This window comes from Schistocerca serialis, chromosome 2 (genome assembly GCF_023864345.2).
Source record: "Schistocerca serialis cubense isolate TAMUIC-IGC-003099 chromosome 2, iqSchSeri2.2, whole genome shotgun sequence".
NCBI classification, from domain to species: Eukaryota; Metazoa; Arthropoda; class Insecta; order Orthoptera; family Acrididae; genus Schistocerca; species Schistocerca serialis.
The window spans coordinates 208367110-208388233 of record NC_064639.1 but is presented as its reverse complement, the minus strand read 5'-3'; positions in this window follow the sequence as shown (position 1 = coordinate 208388233).

The window sequence follows — 21124 nt, the reverse complement described above, 5'->3', positions numbered from 1 at the left end:
CACTGAGGCTTTTTGCGGATGATGCTGTAGTATATCGAGAGATTGTAACAATGGAAAATTGTACTGAAATGCAGGCGGATCTGCAACGAATTGACGCATGGTGCAGGGAATTGAATCTCAATGTAGACAAGTGTAATGTGCTGCGAATACATAGAAAGAAAGATCCTTTATCATTTAGCTACAATATAGCAGGTCAGCAATTGGAAGCTGTTAATTCCATAAATTATCTGGGAGTACGCATTAGGAGTGATTTAAAATGGAATGACCGAATAAAATTAATCGTCGGTAAAGCAGATGCTAGACTGAGATCTAGCGGTTCTAGGCGCTCAGTCCGGAACCGCGCGACTGCTACGGTCGCAGGTTCGAATCCTGCCTCGGGCATGGATGTGTGTGATGTCCTTAGGTCAGTTAGGTTTAAGTAGTTCTAAGTTCTAGGGGACTGATGACCACAGATGTTAAGTCCCATAGTGCTCAGAGCCATTTGAACCATTTGAACCAGACTGAGATCCATTGGAAGAATCTTAAGGAAATGTAATCTGAAAACAAAGGAAGTAGGTTACAGTCCACTTCTTCGCCCACTGCTTGAATACTGCTCACCGGTGTGGGATCGGTACCAGATAGGGTTGATAGAAGAGATAGAGAAATTCCAACGGAGAGCAGCGCCCTTCGTTACAGGATCATTTAGTAATCGCGAAAGCGTCACGGAGATGACAGATAAACTCCAGTGGAAGACTCTGCAAGAGAGACGCTCAGTAGCTCGGTACGTGCTTTTGTTGAAGTTTCGAGACCATATCTTCACCGAGTAGTCAAGCAGTATATTGTTCCCTCCTATGTATATCTCGCGAAGAGACCATGAGGATAAAATCAGAGAGAGATTAGAGCCCACACAGACGCATACCGACAATCTTTCTTTCCACGAATTATACGAGACTGGAATAGAAGGGAAAACCGATAGAGGTACTCAAGGTACCCTCCGCCACACACCGTCAGGTAGCTTTGGAGTATGGATGTAGATGTCGATTATGTGATCCTACAAGGTAGAACTGATAGAGGACGGAGAGACGATCCAATCAAGAGTGGCGAGTTTCGTCACGGGATTGTTTAGTCGGTGCGAGAGAGTTACGGAGATGCTCAACAAATCCAATGACAAACGTTACAAGAGAAGCGTTGTGCATCACCGAGATTTTTACTATTATGTGTTTACGGGAAGTGTCGGACAAGCATATTACTTCCTCCCACGAACACCTCGCGAAATGACCACGACGACAAAATTCAAGAAATTAGAGCCAATATAGATGCTTACCGACAATAATTATTCCCACGCGCCATTCGCGACTGGAACAGGGAAGGAGGTATTAGTTGGTGGTAACAGAAGTGTCGTCTGCCACATATCCTTAGGTGGCTTCCTGAGTATGATACAGATGTCATCAATACCAAATTATTCGCTGACTATGGTGTTGTTTTCAAAAAAATAGTTCAAATGGCTCTGAGCACTATGGGACTTAACGTCTGTGATCATCAGTTCCCCAGAACTTAGAACTACTTAATCCTAACTAACCTAAGGACATCAGACACATCCATGCCCGAGGCAGGATTCGAACCTGCGACCGTAGCGGTCACGCGTTTCCAGACTGAGGCGCCTAGAGTCGCACGGCCACACCGGCCAGCAGTTGTTTTCAGTAAAGTATCCTTGTTGCCAGGGGATTAGGGTATTATGTAATTCTGAACGATATTCTCATAACGGCACAATGAAAATCGACACCCGTCACCGGCCTAATTGGCAGCGACGCTACCCCAAGATCAGAGACTACAGTTCTCCCCAGTTTGTTGTCTTATGGATGTGCTTTATCTTAAGCCGTCAGCAGAGAGACGCATGCGTGCGAAAGCCGTCTTTATTGGCGAAGCACGCTGACGACACAAAGGGACTGCGGATAAGCGGAGACGGATATAGCCCAGCCCGAAATGAAAATGGTAGCCGATAAGCCCTTAAGGCGGCTCGGGAAGCGCCCGGAGAGCGCTATGGGCGCCCCTCGAGGCCCTTCCAGGGCAGCCGGCATCAGCGAGGCCATTAATTTGTCCGGCGGCGTGTTTCCGTAACAAGTGCCTCATGAATATTCTCGCAGCTTCGGAAGCGCGGCTCTCTGCCTCTGCGCTGGATTCTTCAGCTGCGAGGGTTTTAAGTAATAAAAAGGGTGGAGTAGGGAGGCAGCGGAGATTAACATTTCGCGATGATTCAGGATAAACCTCGCAGTGCCATCGGCTAGCAGTTCGCCCCAAAGACGATCGAAATCGTCGCGTCTGTTTAACTTGAAAAGAAATGCGCCTCTCTCCCAATCAAAACAAACACTTGTCGCTGCTCAGAAATAACGAGTAAAATCTAATGGACTTTGTGTACCCAGGCAGATTATTAACGCTCTGAACGATCTGGGATTGTTTGTTTATTCCGTGAAGACGGGAATACGAGACAGGGTGGCGTCCACAACTACAAATATATTCCGCAAGCACAGTGGAGTATTTCATAGGAATGCCAATATTTGTTAATTTCTGCGTTCGGTCAGTCGTTGTGACACGAGAGGAAGGTAGCTGCCTGTCTATTAGTCGAGCAGTCGCTTTGATTTGATTGCAGGATGCAGATGATTTTTTACGAGATCTGTGTATGATGCACTGGTGACAGTGGTCCCTCTAGGCATATAATGCTCCAAAATGACGCCTTTTTCGTCCCAAAAGAGAGTCAGCACAGCCTTCCCTGCTGATGGTTCTGTTCGAAACTTCTTTGGTTTTGGTGATGAGGAATGGTGCCATTCCTTACTCGCTCTCTTCGTTTCCGGTTGGTGGAAGTGAACCCACGTTTCGTCCCCAGTGACGATTCTTGCAAGGAAGCCATCATCTTCTCGTTCAAAGCGCCGAAGAAGTTCTTCACAAGCAACACGTCGTCCTCTCATTTCAAGAGTCAGTTGCCGTGGCACCCATCTTGCAGACACTTTGTGAAACTGGAGCACATCGTGCACAATGTGGTGTGCTGACCCATGACTAATCTGTAAACATGCTACAATGTCATTCAGTGTCACTCGTCGGTTTTCCTTCACTATGGCTTCAATTGCTGCAATGTTTTGTGGTCACAACTCGTTGAGCCTGACCTGGACGAAGAGCATCTTCCACTGAAGTCACACCATTTCCGAACTTCCTTCTCCATTCGTAGACTTGCTGCTGTGACGAACATGTATCACCGTACTGAACCTTCATTCGTCGATGAATTTCAATAGGTCCCCCCCCCCCCCCCCCTTACTACGCAAAAACCGAATAACGGAACGCTGTTCTTCCCTGGTGCAAGTCGCAAGTGAAGCCGCCATCTTTATACTGATACTGCGACGGTATGTGTGTATCTGCACTATGCTGCTACCTACAGGCCATTCTGCACGCTGTTTGGAGCACGCTTACCAACTTACAGGATAACGGCGCGAAATTTCGATTTGTTATTACAAATTTAAGGTTTTCATTTGACTCACCCTCGTACATCTTCAGCGAGTACAAGTTCTCTAGATTTACACACACAGTGTTTCGTGAGAGAACCTCCAAGTCTCTTCCAAAGAGATCCACATAGGTTGCCTAAGTATCTGTGTTACACTTTCATATGCGCCCTACTAATTTGTTACGATGTTAGCAGCATATTTCTGAATTCGTTCTGTTGGCACTGCACACGCAAGCAGATAACGTTCACCGGGCATTCGCCACACCCACACCCTGCCATCGGATCGCCACATTGTGTACCGTGATTCGTCACTCCATACAACGTTTTTCCACTGTTCAATCGTCCAATGTTTACGCTTCTTGCACCAAGCGACGCGTCGTTTGGCATTTACGGGCATCATATATGGCTTGTGAGCAGCCGCTCGACCATGAAATCCAAGTTTTCTCACCTCCCACCTAACTGTCATAGTACTTGCAGTGGATCGTGATTCAGTTTGGAATTCCTGTGTGATGGCCTGGATAGACGTCTGCCTATTACACATTACGACCCTCTTCAACTGTCAGCGGGCGCTGTCAGTCAACAGACGAGGTCAGGCTGTACAGTTTTTTAAACCTCAGTTAATTTCGTTTTATCCTTCAGAGGATAATTATCCTCAGATGAGGAACCACTGCCTTAGATCATAGGTACATGGCGACAGTTAAAAAAGGTAAAGCACTCTTAGTGACCCTTTTTCCGGTAAACCACAATATTATTCCCCTTACAGTTTAAAAGAGCACACATTAATGGACACGGGTGACCAACTAACATACTGTACTAATTTTACAAAATAATTTTCAGACGAAGCATTTAGTTCGATTTCATGCCTACTACCGACTTTAAACATGTATTTCCGCCAATGTATCGAGGATGGATTGAAATCACCACCAAGTATCATTGCACTAATGGGGTACCTAATTGAATGAGTCTCAAGTCGTCTTTGAACTGTTAGCAACCGAATGATCCGAGTCGGAAGGCCAGCAAATGGAGTCAATTATTAATGGGGGTAGGACGTCAAACGGGCCGACTTCGAGAAGGAGAGGCACCACAGGACGTTTTAATTTGCACTGTCTATACTTTTACAAATAAATTCATAAAACTCTGTCAGCATGACCAGGAAGGATTCAGGATCCACACTCATAGCAGTGGAAGTTCAAAAACAGGAAAAAATAATATTTTTTAAATGTGAAATTTCATGATTTTTTCACTGACTGTTGGCTGCATTTGTTGCTATAGGTACACTTCTCTTCATAAGTAAGAGAGATTCTTCGATGAATTTTGCACAGCTTACAAACCATACTTACAGGTGTATGAAACTCTAGAATTTATTTAATCTGTGGAAAAATGAATGGGCTGTTACGTTTTAAACTTCGTGTTTAGAGAAAACTCGAATTTTATAGTTAATTATCTCAATTTTTACCACAATTTTTAATAGATTTGGGAAATTCTAGAGTTTCATACACCTGTAAGTATGGTTTGTATGCTGTGCAAAATTCATCGAAGAATCTCTCTTACTTATCAAGAAAAGTGTACCTACAGCAACAAATGCAGCAAATACCAAGTGAAAAAATGATAAAATTTCACATGTAAAAAAAATTTGTTTTGTTGTGTTTTTGCACTTCCACTGCTATGAGTGTGAATCCTGAATCCTTCCTGGTCATGCTGACAAAGTTTTATGAATTTATTTGTAAAAGTATAGACAGTGTAAATTAAAATGTCCTGTGGTGCCTCTCCCGCTCCAAGTCGGCTCGTTTCGCGTTCTACCCCCCTTAATTTATTCTGGTTTCCAAGTAGAACACCACCCATAATAACTCACAGCAAACGTTACCATATTTATGAGCTCAATAACTTGTCTAGATCCACGAATATCAAACGCAACTTCAATATTAGCTTCGTTCCCTTAAGCACTTGACTAATGTGCATGTCAATTTATGAAATCTCGTAAGGAACTACACGAGAATGTTGTTGTGGAAAACAGCCGACGGATTTGTCCTACAGGTTCAGAGTTTTCGTGGCTTGTAGCCCCCTTTATGAAGCAACTTCAATATTAGCTTCGTTCCCTTAAGCACTTGACTAATGTGCATGTCAATTTATGAAACCTCGTAAGGAACTACACGAGAATGTTGTTGTGGAAAACAGCCGACGGATTTGTCCTACAGGTTCAGAGTTTTCGTGGCTTGTAGCCCCCTTTATGAAGCCGACGTCGGTAGGGCGCTGCCTGCTTGCTGGTTGGAGCTGTAAATGGTGAGAGAACATTCACCTGCTTTGACGACACCGTAAATGTCAGAGAGTGCGCCGGCCGGCCGACCTTTAACAGGCGCCGTTTATCTTCACAGCCCCTCTGGGACTCTTGTCAACACAACACAGTTTCTTACAAGCGTTAGTGCTTGCCCGGCCCATTTCTTGGACGATAGGCGCTACTGGAGACCGTTAGCAAGAAACTGAAATATTGTTTTAAACACTTCAGAGCTGATATGATCAACTATGATAATTCATGTTGTTGCAATACAAAATAATGCATTGTGTTTTAGTCAGAGAAGCCGAAACTCTTCAAAATTGTAACAAAATGCAGAAATACACTATGTAATCAAAAGTATCCGGGCACCCCGAAAAACATACGTTTTCCTTATTAGGTGCATTGTGCTGCCATCTACTGCCAGGTACTCAACATCATCGAACTCAGTAGTCGTTAGACATCGTCAGAGAACAGAATGGGGCGTTCCGCGGTACTCACGGACGTAGAATGTGGTCAGGTGATTGGGTGTCACTTGAGTCATAAGTGTACGCGAGATTTCCACACTCCTAAACATCCCTTGGTCCACTGTTTCAGATGTCATAGTGAAGTGGAAACGTGAAGGCACACGTACAGCACAAAAGCATACAGGCCGACCTTGTCTGTTGACTGATGGAGACCGCCAAAAATGGTTCAAATGGCTCTGACCACTATGGGACTTAACATCTGAGGCCATCAGTCCCCTAGAAGTTAGAACTACTTAAACCTAAAGACATCACACACATCCATAACGGCTACCGTACCGTGGGATTGATCAATGGAACACGCAAACAACTAACTTGCTAACTAACTAACTCCATGCCCGAGGCAGGATTCGAAACTGCGACCGTAGCCGTCGCGCGGTTCCAGACTGAAGCGCCTAGAACCGCTCGGCCAGGAGAACGCCGACAGTTAAAGAGGATCGTAATGTGCAATAAGCAGACATCTGTCCAGACCATCTTACAGGAATTCCAAACTGCATCAGCATCCACTGCAAGTACTATGACAGTTAGGTGGGAGGTGAGAAAACTTGGATTTCATGGTCGAGCGGCTGCTCATAAGCCACACATCACGCCGGTAAATGTCAAACGACGCGTCGCTTGGTGTAAGGAGCATAAACATTGAACGACTGAAGAGTGGAAAAACGTTGTGTGGAGTGACGAAACACGGTTCACAATGTGGCGATCCGATGGCAGGGTGTGGATATGGCGAATGCCCGGTGAACGTCTTCTGCCAGCGCTTGTAGTGCCAACAGTAAAACTCGGAGGCAGTGGTGTTACGGTGTGGTCGTGTTTTTCATGGAGAAGGCTTGTACACCCTTGTTGTTTAGCGTGGCATTATTACAGCACAGGCCTACATTGATGTTTTAAGCACCTTCTTGCTTCCCACTTTTGAAGAGCAATTCGGGGATGGCGATTACATCTTTCGCCGGCCGTTTTGGCCGAGCGGTTCTAGGCGCTTCATTCTGGAACCGCGCTGCTGCTACGGTCACAGGTTCGAATCCTGCCTCTGGCATGGATGTGTGTGATGTCCTTAGTTTAGTTAGGTTTAAGTAGTTCTAAGTTCTAGGTGACTGATGACCTTTGATGTTAAGTCCCATAGTGCTCAGAGCCATTTGAACCATTTTGATTGCATCTTTCAATACAATCGAGCACCTGTTCATAATGCACGGCTTGTGGCAGAGTGATTACACGACGATAACATCCCTCTAATGGACTGACCTGCGCAGAGTTCTGACCTGAACCCTACAGAACACCTTTGGGATGTTTTGGAGCGCCGACGTCGTGCCAGGCCTCACCGACCGACATCGATACCTCTCCTCAGTGCAGCACTCCATGAAGAATGGGGTGCCATTACCCAAGAAACCTTCCAGCACGTGATTGAACGTATGCCTGCGAGAGTGGGCCGGCCGCGGTGGTCTAGCGGTTCTGGCGCTGCAGTCCGGAACCGCGGGACTGCTACGGTCGCAGGTTCGAATCCTGCCTCGGGCATGGATGTGTGTGATGTCCTTAGGTTAGTTAGGTTTAAGTAGTTCTAAGTTCTAGGGGACTTATGACCTAAGATGTTGAGTCCCATAGTGCTCAGAGCCATTTGAACTATTTGAACCTGCGAGAGTGGAAGCTGTCATCAAGGCTAAGGGTGGGCCAACACCATATTGAATTCCAGCATTACCGATGGAGGGCGCCACGAACTTGTAAGTCATTTTCAGCCAGGTGTCCGGATACTTTTGATCACATAGTGTATATTCTCCTTCACTATTTACTACAGTGTGCCAACTTTGTTGTAACTTTTCGACTCTGCGGCAGTAGAATTCACGTGGATTTGAGGCGAAAAACTCGTCGAGTCACGTTCGGAGCGCATTTCCATCCGGAAAGGAACTTCCTTGAAAACTGCTCGTTAGATAGCGGAAAGGTGAAAATCTGAGGGCGGAAGGTCGTCCACATTTCTATATATTCTTTTTTGTATGTCTAGTAGAATGAGGGTGGACGTTATCGTTGAGTAGCATCACTTCATGCAGTCGTCCTGATCGTTGTTCTTGGACTGCGACTGGATCACGTCTCAGTTGTTGACAATGAGTTTCAGCAGTGACGGTTACACCTCGGGAAAGCAATTTGTGGTACATCACACCGTCGCTGTTACAACATTATCTTTTTGTGGATGCGAGCAGGTTTTTGTACGTGGAGTTCCTGCTCTTTTTGGGCCCAACCATTCCTTTCTTTCCCTTGAATTAGTATAAAAATACTATTTCTCGTCACCAGGAAATTTAGAAGACAGGAATGGTTCCTATTCTTCATGGGCCACTGATGATGAGCAAGCAGCGACGCACAAATCGCCACTCACTGATTTTTGTGATTTTGACTAAGAGCATGCGATAATCACCGATACGATTTTTGAACCTTCCCCACTGCATGCATCTGTCACACGATCACAGTTCATCGCATTTGTCAGTTTTCGAGTACACTGACATGGATTAATTTGGATCAATGGGTTTAAACGATCTTCATAAATTCCCCAAATGTTCCTGAACTTGGTGAGTCACTAACGTCAAAACGGTCCTCCTTAAAACGAAAAAACCATTTTCTTACAGTGCTCTGTCTGATGGCATTACTCTCACTTACGGTTCAAAAACAGATACCACCATCATATATATATATATATATATATATATATATATATATATATATATATATATGGAACACCTGCCATTTGACCATCTTCTTCTGTGCGGATGCACAAACAGTGCCCGAACTCTTACGGGAATCGGCAGTACGGCCGCGAGTAATGAGTATGATGAGCAGAAGCTCGATGAATATAGTGCAGGACGTTAAGTTGGGAATGTGGGTCTTACGGGAGGCGTGTCAGAGATAAGTCCTTGCAGTCGCACTATACTCTGTGTCCTCGGTGGCTCAGATGGATATAGCGTCTGCCATGTCAGCAGGAGATCCCGGGTTCGGGTCCCGGTTGGGGCACACATTTTCAACTGTCTCCGTTGACGTATATCAACGCCTGTATGCAGCTAGGAGGTATTCATTTCATAAGCCCTTATACTTGTTGAAGTACGCACAGCGGTGTCAGTTGTTTCCCCTACAAGGTACGGGACTCAGCCTACACAGAACATAGCCGTGCTGCCTACTCACGCAGGCGCAATATGCTTGAAGTTACGCTCCAGAGAGCGCTCACGCAAGGAGGACTACATTACGCATTCGCCCGATGTCACATAAATGATTCCCAAATGAACATCCATCTGCTGGGCGAGAATACGATCAGATCCATTTCACCACTTAGCAGGGAAATACCTCAAGACAGTCGTAGGATAGATAATATGAGGATCGCGTTTCTGCGAGTGTCTCAGCAGTCGTCCACAGTAACTGCCAAGAAGATCCAAACTGGACATTTCGCAAGCGATATTAGTCGCCATTCACTGGATTTAGGACTATGCCAATGGTTAAAGACCAATCAGTGCAAGTGAACATTGAACTACACTGCAACACACAATCTTCATACTCCAGTTAAATACCGTACAACTTCTAGAAGAAAATCATTGCAGATTGTTAATAATTGTATTTTTATGTATTTTTGCCATGCCCTATTGGACCCTGTGACGAATCTGTATAATTGCTGCGTGCAAGCAAGCCACTTCATAATATCAACTAATCAGTTGGTCGGGATTCTCTTCCTGTCACATTCATGTGGTTGTCGCCAAATGCATTTGGTGGCTATGGCAGTAGCTACAATCAAATTAAGAGTGCAAATGCTAAGAGTGCTAAGAGTGCAAGTGCTCAGTGCAGAGGAGAGAACTCCTAGGCCTGAACGAATAGGAGAAGCCGTCCGCTGATTCGACAGAAGAAGAAATAAGTATTGGCTTAGATCACAGATCGGCAACTCAAGTTTGAAAAAGCTTTGAAATATTTGCCACCAAGCAAGGCAGAAGGCATAGGCAACATACGTTCAGAATTTCTAAAATCGTAGGGGGAAGAGGGGACAGTGCAAACAAACACTGAAGTTAATGTGAAAAATCTATGAGACTGATGAAACACCATAGAACTTTCGGGTGTTTATAAAATTCACACAATCTCGAAGATAGCACAGACAAACGGATGTGAGAAATATCGCATAATCAGCTTAACCCAGGGCTTCCCAACGTGTGGTCCGCGGACCCTTTAGGGGTCCGCCGGCACTATCTAGGGGGTCCGCGGCCACCTTTCACCAAATCGTGTAAAATAATGAGTAAAACTATTGAATAAAAATGTGAAATCAAATTTATTACATTTTTTTCGTGTGAAAAACATGTGTACATTTACTTCAGGTCGTATTCCGGGCAGCCTTTGCGGTTCCTAAGTGAGAACGCATACTCAGTTTAGTGCCGGAGAATGCGGCTTCTCTGATTGTTTCGCAACAGTACGGGGGTCGTTTGTGCGCCGGTTCACGCCGGCGCTGAAACCTTTTACTCATGCACGGAGCGAGCTTTGTCGACCAATCACAGCCCTCGCTGGGTCGTATGCGGCCCCAGGCGTCATTAAATGTTAAACGTGCTTCGTCAGTGCACTACCTATTTCATAAGTCGATTTTTTACCTTCATGTTGTTTTCATTCATCTCTAAACCAAAGGGGGGGGATAATTGGGAACATGGAACTTGCATTAAGAAGCTTTCAGTTCCCATGGGTTTCGCTCTGAAATTTAAAGTTACTGTGCTCTTGACTGACTAGGGGTCGGCCATGGATTTTCGACTGAAGAAGGGGTCCACCTGCTGAAAAGGTTGGGAAACCCTGGCTTAACAGATCATGCATCTAAGTCTCTGACAACGCTAATAAATAGAAAAATGGAAAAGAAAGTAACGAATGGGAAGGATGTGAGAGGCAGACAAGTGCAGGTAAAGAGGGCAATCCCCGCCAAGAGAAGTACCAAAATTACTGAAAAACAGATTTCTTAGAATGGGCAGTACAGTATGAAAGTGAATCATTGATGGTAAAAAAAAGACGGACAACAAAGTAACGGAAGCGTTTGAGAAGTGGTGCTGAAAAAGGATGAACAAAATTAATGAAGAGTTCAATGACGTCCAGAGAGTCGGGGAAAGGCGATGAAAAAACTCCTTGGAGGGAAGAAAAATTCGCTAGCAACACGGACAAGGTCCACCACCTGCTGCAACCGCGAGCCAAGGTTGTTATTTTAAATGACAACAGACCTTCATCCCACCGAAGCACTGGCTCAACAGGAGAGCTCAAGGCAGCTTTTGGGTGACAAATTACCTGTCACCATGATTACTGTATAAGAATAATAAACATAACGTTTCAGGCGAAAATTGAAGAAATTGAGGAACTGTTATATAACGAACAGTTTCGCTTTAGCAAACGAAAAGCACCAGACAGACACTACTGACATTGTGCTTGATAGTGGAGACATGACGTAAGAAAATTCGTGACACCTTCATAGCATCTGTCGAGCATGCTAAAATAGTGTAATATGTCTGAAATTTTCGGCGAAATGAGTATGAACTGTTGGGAAAGACTGGTAAAGACAGAACAATACGCAGAAGAACCCAGAGGGAACATACAGAACGGGAAACCAAGAGAGAAGTGCTTGCATTAAAAAGGACTTAAAGAAGGGATGCGTTTTTTCTACCCTACTGTTTTAACTTCTGTACCGAAGAAGTCCTTGTCGGAAGTAAAAGAATGTTTCAGGAGTGGGATTAAAATTCACACTTAAAGAGCAACGATAGGATTCGTTGACAACACTGATATACTTCGTGAAAGTGAGGAATAATTACAGGACCAGTGGAATGTAGTGGACAGTCTAGCGGGTGTAGAACAACGTATGAGAGTAAATTGAAGAAAGACGGAAGTAGCGAAGAGTAACAGAAATGAGATCAGCAACAAAATTAACATAAAACAGGGGAACTAATACCAGACAAAATGAAGGAGTTCTGCTATCTTGGAAGCAAATAAACGTTTGACGGGCAAAGTAAGAAGGATATAACTAGCAGACTAACACAGGTAAAGAGGTCATTCCTCGCTAGAAGAAAGCCTGCTAGCACGATACATACAGTTTAACATGAGGAAGAAATTTATAGTTTTGTACGTCTGGAATATTCTGAGGCATCAAGGGACAAGCAATTTAGTATTGGAGGGCAGTGTTGAGGGTAAAAATCGTAAAGGGAGACCAAGAGATGAATACACTAAAGAGATTCAGAAGGATTTAGGTTGCAGTAGGTACTGGGAGATGAAGAAGCTTGCACAGGATAGAGTAGCATGGAGAGCTGCATCAAATCAATCTCTGGACTGAAGACCACAACAACAACAACAACGTCTAGAACACACCATTGTATGCAACTGGAACATGGACTGTCTGAAGACCAAAAAGAAGAGAATCGAAGCGCCTTAGATGTGGTTGTGCACTAGGAGGCTGACAATTAAGTTACCGATAAAGTTAGAAATGAAGAGGATCCTCATTGAAACGGGTGAGGGTAGCAATACGTACAAAACACTGTCTACGTTCACATCAACAACCTCAAGCGTAGAGTGCGTGGCCGTGGGGGGGGGAAACCCTGTACCAGTAATAGGGATTTCCTTTCCTGTTCCACCCGCAAAAAGGTCGAGAGGAAAACGACTGTCTATCCGTACGAGCCCTGTTTTTTCGTATCGTATCTTTGTAATCCTTACGCGCATTGTAGGTCGGAGGCAATCGGATAATTCTGCAGTCAGCTTCGAATGTCGGTTCTCAAAGTATTATCAGTGATGATCCTTGAAAAGAACGTCGCCTTCCTTCGAGGCATTCCCATTTGAGTTCCCTAAGCATCTCCGTAACACTTCCGTGCTGTCAGAACCTACCAATAACAAACCTAGCCATTCGCCTCTGAATTGCTTCATTGTTTTTCTTTAATACGACCTGGATCCAAAACACTCGAGCAGTACTTAAGAACAGGTAGCACTAATGTTCTATATGCTGATCTCTTTTACAGACGAACCACCCTTCCCTAAAATTCTCCAAATACACTACTGGACATTAAAATTCCTACACCACGAAGATGACGTGCTACAGACGCGAAATTTAACCGACAGGAAGAAGATGCTGTGATGTGCAAATGATTAGCTTTTCAGAGCATTCACACAAGGTTGGCGCCGGTGGCGACAGCTACAACGTGCTGACATGAGGAAAGTTTCCAACCGATTTCTCATACGCGAACAGCAGTTGATCGGCGTTGCATGGTGAAACGTTGTTGTGATGCCTCGTGTAAGGAGCAGAAATGCGCACCATCACGTTTCCGGCTTTGATAAAGGTCGGATTGTAGCCTTTCGCGGTTGCGGTTTATCGTATCTCGACATTGTGCTCGCGTTGGTCGAGATCCAATGACTGTTAGCAGAATATGAAATCGGTGGGTTCAGGAGGGTAAAACGGAACGCCGTGGTGGATCCCAACGGCCTCGTATCACTAGCAGTCGAGATGACAGGCATCTTATCCGCACGGCTGTAACGGATCGTGCAGCCACGTCTCGATCCCTGAGTCATCAGATGGGGACGTTTGCAAGACAACAACCATCTGCACGAACAGTTCGACGACGTTTACAGCTCTGAGACCATGGCTGCGGTTACCCTTGACGCTGCATCACAGATGGGAGGCCATTGGTTACACGTCTCGGTCACCTTTTGTTCGCATTAACGGCACTTTGAACAGTGGACGTTACATTTCAGATGTGTTACGACCCGTGGCTCTACCCTTCAATCCATCCCTGCGAAACCCTACATTTCAGCAGGATAATGGACTACCGCATGTCGCAGGCCCTGTACGGGCCTTTCTGGATACAGAAAATGCTCGACTGCTACCCTTGCCAGCACATTCTCCAGATCTCTCACCAATTGAAAACGTCTGGCCAATGGTGGCCGAGCAATTGGCTCGTCACAATACGCCAGTCACTACCCTTGATGACCTGTGGCATCGTGTTGAAGCTGCATGGTAGCTGTACCTGTAGACGCCATCCAAGCTCTGTTTGACTCAATGCCCAGACGTATCAAGGCCGTTACTACGGCCAGAGGTGGTTGTTTTGGGTACTGTTTTTCTCAGGATGTATGCACCCAAATTGCGTGAAAATGTAATCACATGTCAGTTGTAGTATAATATATTTGTCCAATGAATACCCGTTTATCATCTGCATTTCTTCTTGGTGTAGCAGTTTTAATGGCTAGTAGTGTATTATCAGTGATATTCCTTGAAAAGAAGGTCGCCTTCCCTCGAGGCATTCCCATTTGAGTTCCATAAGCATCTCCGTAACACTTACGTTTTGTTAGAACATATCGATAATAAACCTAGCAGCCCGCCTCTGCATTGCTTCATTGTCTTTCTTTCATCCGACCTGGTAAGGATCCAAAACACTCGAGCAGCATTTAAGAACAGGTAGCGCTAGTGTTCTATAAGCTAGTTTCTTTTACAGACGAACCACATTTCCCTAAAATTCTCCAAATAGATCGAAGTCGACCATTCGCCTTCCGTACTATACCCGTTACATGTTTATTATATTTCACATAGTTTTGCAACGTTATGACTAGGTATTTAATCGATGTGACATTGGCAAGCAGCACACTGCTAATGATGTATTCAAACATTATGGGTTTGTTTCTCCTGCTCAACCGCATTAAATAACATTTTTCGATATTTAGAGCCAGGTGCTAATCATCACACCAATTAGAATGTTTGTCTAAGTCACCCTGTATCGTCCCACAGTCACTCAACGAGGACACCTTCCCGTAAACCACAGCAACATCAGCAAACAGCCGTAGATTGCTGCTCACCCTGCCCGCCTGATCATTTATGAGTGTACAGAAAATAACAGCGGTCGTATCGCACTTGCCTGGCGCCCTCCTAACTATATCTTAATGTCTAATGAACACTCGCCGTCGAGGACAACACTTAATAAGTCTTCGAGCCACTCAAATATCTGAGAACCTATTTGATATGCTCCCTTTATTAACAGTCTGCAGTTGGGTACCGTGTCAAATCCTTTTCGGAAATCTTGAAACGTGAATTTGCCTGTTTCGCTTCATTTATAGTTCGCAGTACATCGTGTGAAAAGAGGAAAAGCATAGCTTTGCACGAGCGATGTTCTGTAAAAATTGTGTTGATTCGTAGACATAGGCTTCTCCGTCTCAAGGAAATTTATAATATTCGAACGAAGAATATGGTCAGGAATGCTGCAGCAAACGGATGTTAAGGAAATTGGTCTGCAATTTTGCAGTTCCGCCCTTTTATCCTTCTTATATACAGGAGTCTCCTGCGCTTTTTTTCAGTCGCTTCGGACTTTTCTTTGGGCGAGAGATTCGCGATAAATGTTAGCTAAACACGGAACCAATGCTCTCTCTGTGAAACCTAATTCGAATTCCATCTGAACATGTCTTTTTCTTTGTTTCCATCTCTTTCAGTTGTTTCACTACGCCAGGGATGCCTATTACTATGTCCCCCATACGGTAGCCTGTGCGATGGTCAAGCGACTGTAAATCTGTACGATTCTCCCGCATGAACGATTTATTAAACGCGAAATTTAAAACTTCGATTTTCTTTCTGCGATCTTCCATCGCCACACTTGACTAGTTAACGAGTGACTGGGTAGAACCCTTAGACTCGCGTTGCGACTTTACATAGGACCAGAATTTTCTCGGGTACTTGACCAGATGTTTTGCCGGTGGTAGTAGTTGCATTCTCCGCGTATAAGTCTTTTTACAGACGTACAAATCTCTGTTAACTTAGACCTGCCGTCTTTTGCGCTTTCTGGGTTGACTCTGGAGTGTAACAACCTCCGGAAGTAACAGGATAATAGAGCATGGTTAAAACATCAACGAATACCTTCCACGGTGCTAGATGGAGCCGTGAAGGGCGAAAACTGTAGAGTGATGAAGAGAGTGGTACAGGAGAGTAAGTCGTGGCGAAGCACATCAAACCTGTCAGAAGACTGGCGCTCTCCCCCCTCCTACCCCCGTCACAAGTGACCCACATGGAGGAAATGTTGCGCGTTCAAAGGCTGTCACACAGTGAGTGAGTCTCCGCTCAGTCCCCTGATCTACACACGTTGCGACCCTTATAGGTCTGTCGCAGCAATAAATCCCTCTGGAGCGCCGCATCCAAGTTGATAGCCCCACCCCCCACCCCCCTCTTGCGGTGGACCGAACCCGAGTTATCTGGATCGCTGCCCGTTGCTGGCGGTGACGTACGACTTTAGTCGGTTTACTCCGCGTCTGATTCGCCCTCGCCCACGCGGAAAGAGGATGCGAATTTGCTGGATCTATTCCAGTGGCCAGGCAGCATTCGAGGTTCGACGGCGCACGTATTTCACAACCGGGTACCCGTATTACGGAGGGATCAAGCGAGAGCATATGCCTATTTGCCGAATCTGATGGTCCATGAGCAGAAATATCTCTGCTACTAAGTGAATGATGTAGCTCTGACAGGCGATTCGCAGGCGGGGCAGCTGAACACAGAGAGGTGGCATCGTGAGGTGACGTTTAATAGGCCATACTCCTGCCAAAATATTCCGTCAGCGTTGTCCGGCAACATTGCTGCCACATGAATTGCAAAAACATGTGTACTTTATCTTTATCGGCCACTATTACCAGCAACTTTTGCGGCAATACATTTCCGGGCCACCAATTTTCAAAAGAATCCACAACGCTGACACAAAAGGAACCAATGCGAGCTAGTGGAATGAGTGCGGCTTTACTGCTTTAGCTGACACACGAGGAATCACGTTAGAAAGTACAGATGTATCAGGCTTTGCGGATGCGATCTGTTTTAAGTAAGCGGAATTCTTTACAAAATGTAACCAGTGAAATGATGCTTGATACACACTTGTTCCGAAATTTTACCAGAACGTTGAAACATGATTTCGAAACTTTGTAATCCCACCCATTCGCATATTAAAACTGTGTGAAATACTGTCATTGTAGCTACAATCCCCACAGACCCAGCGGCTGGGGGGATCTCTCATATCCCGTATACCAATGATCCCAACCTATTTACCCATACCTTTTGATAAAGTTCAACTTCCAATCAAGATTTAGTTCCCAATAACGACAAACCTTGCTCAAGGTCAGAGAGGGGAGAAAGTAGACACAAAGAGAGGGGAGGAAGAGATGTACAGAGAGAGGGGGATAGGTAGTACATGGACAGAGTGGGAGGGGGGAGGGAGGCGTATGAGGACAAAGAGAGGAAGGTGGGAGAGATGGGCAGAAAGGGTGGAGGGGGAAGTGATTACGACGTTTATTAAATTTCTACACAAATTTAACAATTGCGAAGCATTACTTGGTTATCTAGTAATTGATATAGACGCTACATAGAGTTGAAGCTTCTCACAGCCGCCATCTCTGCTCTGCGCATTTATTACCGTTTCCATCATAAGCTGTAGAAAGCCGCATTTGTAAATGAATGGAAATTAATATTGTCAGTCAGTGAAGTATTTGTTACTCAACAGAGAACACAGATTTTTCACTGAGTTTCCGAATTGTTTTGTGGTGTTGAACCAACTTCGAATCGGGAAAAAATGTAATACGTGAAGAACAACGACAAGTCACAAACGTCTCGTCGACGACAAGTTCATTAGAGACGGACCACAATTCCGATTGTGAAAATGCCGTGTACTTTCAAAGGAACCATTCCAAACTGCGACACAAGCGATCACTGAAAACCTACGAGGGTAATCACAAAGTAAGGTCTCCTATTTTGTATAAGTACATCTGTATATTTCTACAATGATTTACATCAGTTTACAGCTTGAACATTTAATTATTTTTTGACATAATCACCATTCCTGTCGATACATTTTTGTAGACGCTGTGGCAGTTATTGTATGCCCATGTCATACCAGCTTGCCGCCATGCTGTTCAGAAAGTTATGAACCTCTTCTTTCACCTCGTCGTCGGAGCTGAAACGCTTTCCGGCCAGATGTAACCTGGAGAACAGGTGATAGTCACTAGGTGCCAAGTCAGGACTATAGGGTGGGTGGGTGATTATGTTACACTGAAACCGTTGCAGGAGAGCAACGGTTTACCGAGCGATGTGTGGGCGAGCATTGTCATGGAGTTTGTGTACGCCCTTGCTTAACATTCCTCTTCTCCTGTTCTGAATTGCCCGTTTGAGTTTTTTCAGAGTCTCACAGTACCTGTCAGCGTTAAATGTGGTCCCAGCGATTCAGCTTTCACGACGAGGTGAAGGAAGAGGTTCATAACTTTCTGAGCAGCATGGTGGCGAGCTGGTATGACATGGGCATACAAAAACTGCCACAGCGTCTACAGCCGGCCGGGGTGGCCGAGCGGTTCTAGGCGCTACAGTCTGGAACTACGCGACCGCTACGGTCGCAGGTTCGAATCCTGCCTCGGGCGTGGATGTGTGTGATGTCCTTAGGTTAGTTAGGTTTAAGTAGTTCTAAGTCCTAGGCGACTGATGACCTCAGCAGTTAAGTCCCATAGTGCTCAGAGCCACAGCGTCTACAAAAATGCATCGACAGAAATGGTGATTATGTCGAAAAATAGCTAAATGTTCAAGCTGTAAACTGATGTAAACCATTGTAGAAATACACAGTTCTATGTACTTAAAAAAATAGGAGACCTTACTTTTGGGATAACCCTCGCACATAGACATGGCCGGCTAATTTCGCAACCGATGTCTTGTTTCCGATGAATTCGGGGGCGCAGTCAGAACAGTCTAGTGTTTGAGCGATCGGAGCTAAAAGGAAGAGCGATACACGTCCTCTATCGTGAACTGTGGTGCCAGCGGAAAAAAAAATGAACACTCGTATCTGTTGCAACCAGAGATACGCGGAAGTGTTCCGAACGCGCTGAAGATTACGGGGCGCGGAACGAGGTCTCCGGCGCTACTTTCCGCCCCCTGATAACACCGGGTATGTATTATGCGCGGTGGCGGGGGCGAGCTATCGCGGCGACCACGTTAAATTGGCCGGAGCGAGCGGAGCAGGTCGCAGTCTGCAATCTCCGGTCACCGCGTGACGTCACCGCTATCGACCGGCGCCGCCGCCAACGGTGGAACCGCTCCGACGCCGTGCGCCCGCCTCTGCTGTTTAGCTCTGCTGGCCCGCTGGGACACCCGCACCAGGTTTCTTGTTGCGGTGCGCGGATTACGTAGTAGTAATGATGACCGAAACTTCCTGGCAGATTAAAACTGTGTGCCGGACCGAGACTCGAACTCGGGACCTTTGCCTTTCGCGGGCAAGTGCTCTAACATCTGAGCTACCCAAGCACGAGTCACACCCGTTGGAAGGCGAAGGTCCCGAGTTCGAGTCTCGGTCCGGCACACAGTTTTAATCTGCCAGGAAATTTCACATCAGCGCACACTCCGCTGCAGAGTGTAAAACTCATTCTGGAAACATTCCCCAGGCTGTGGCTAAGTCATGCCTACATCTACATCTACATGATTACTCTGCAATTCACATTTAAGTGCTTGGCAGAGGGTTCATCGAACCACAATCATACTATCTCTCTACCATTCCACTCCCGAACAGCGCGCGGGAAAAACGAACACCTAAACCTTTTTGCTCGAGCTCTGACTTCTCTTATTTTATTTTGATAATCATTCCTACCTACGTAGGTTGGGCTCAACAAAATATTTTCTCATTCGGAAGAGAAAGTTGGTGACTAAAATTTCGTAAATAGATCTCGCCGCGACGAAAAACGTCTTTGCTTTAATGACTTCCATCCCAACTCGCGTATCATATCTGCCACACTCTCTCCCCTATTACGTGATAATACAAAACGAGCTGCCCTTTTTGCACCCTTTCGATGTCCTCCGTCAATCCACCTGGTAAGGATCCCACACCGCACACCAATATTCTAACAGAGGACGAACGAGTGTAGTGTAAGCTGTCTCTTTAGTGGACTTGTTGCGTCTTCTAAGTGTCCTGCCAATGAAACGCAACCTTTGGCTCGCCTTCCCCACAATATTATCTATGTGGTCTTTCCAACTGAAGTTGTTCGTAATTTTAACACTCAGGTACTTAGTTGAATTGACAGCCTTGAGAATTGTACCATTTATCGAGTAATCGAATTCCAACGGATTTCTTTTGGAACTCATGTGGATCACCTCACACTTTTCGTTATTTAGCGTCAACTGCCACCTGCCACACCACACAGCAATCTTTTCTAAATCGCTTTGGAACTCATACTGGTCTTCGGATGACCTTACTAGACAGTAAATTACAGCATCAGCTGCGAACAACCTAAGAGAACTGCTCAGATTGTCACCCAGGTCATTTATATAGATCAGGAACAGAAGAGGTCCCAGGACTGGGCTGCAGAGTGAAATTCTCATTCAGTAATGATGACCAGTCGAAACCGCATTATATCGCAGACAGCTATGGAATTGACAGTCTGCAAGAAAGACGAGAGGTGAATCTCACGCAGGAGGCATGGAAGGCGTTCGGCCAATATCACGGGACTTGCAGCAACAGCAACCACCTGATGTCGCCATCCTTTATCCTCACACCAATGAGGGGCGTTCAGTCTCGGCCAGTTTCTGTTGAAAAAATGTGAAACTTGATAATTAATTGAAACCCTCAGCTGCCGACAGGTGTTGTTGATATACCTCGATGGGGACAGCAGAAAATGTGTGCCCCTACCGGGACTCGATTCTAGAGAAGCTGCACGGTCATTAGTGATATCTATTCTTCCGATAACAGTTACTGTCTTCATATAATGTGAAACTTGTTGTGGTAGATCGTGGACTATTCCCGTTTCAGCGCCTATATTTTTATGAAATTTCGGTACGTGGCGGAGCCATACGTAGCCTTCAAAATGACGTCTTTAACGGAGGTGTGTTCCAAATACAGCGCTGACACTGCATTTCTTTCGACGGATAAC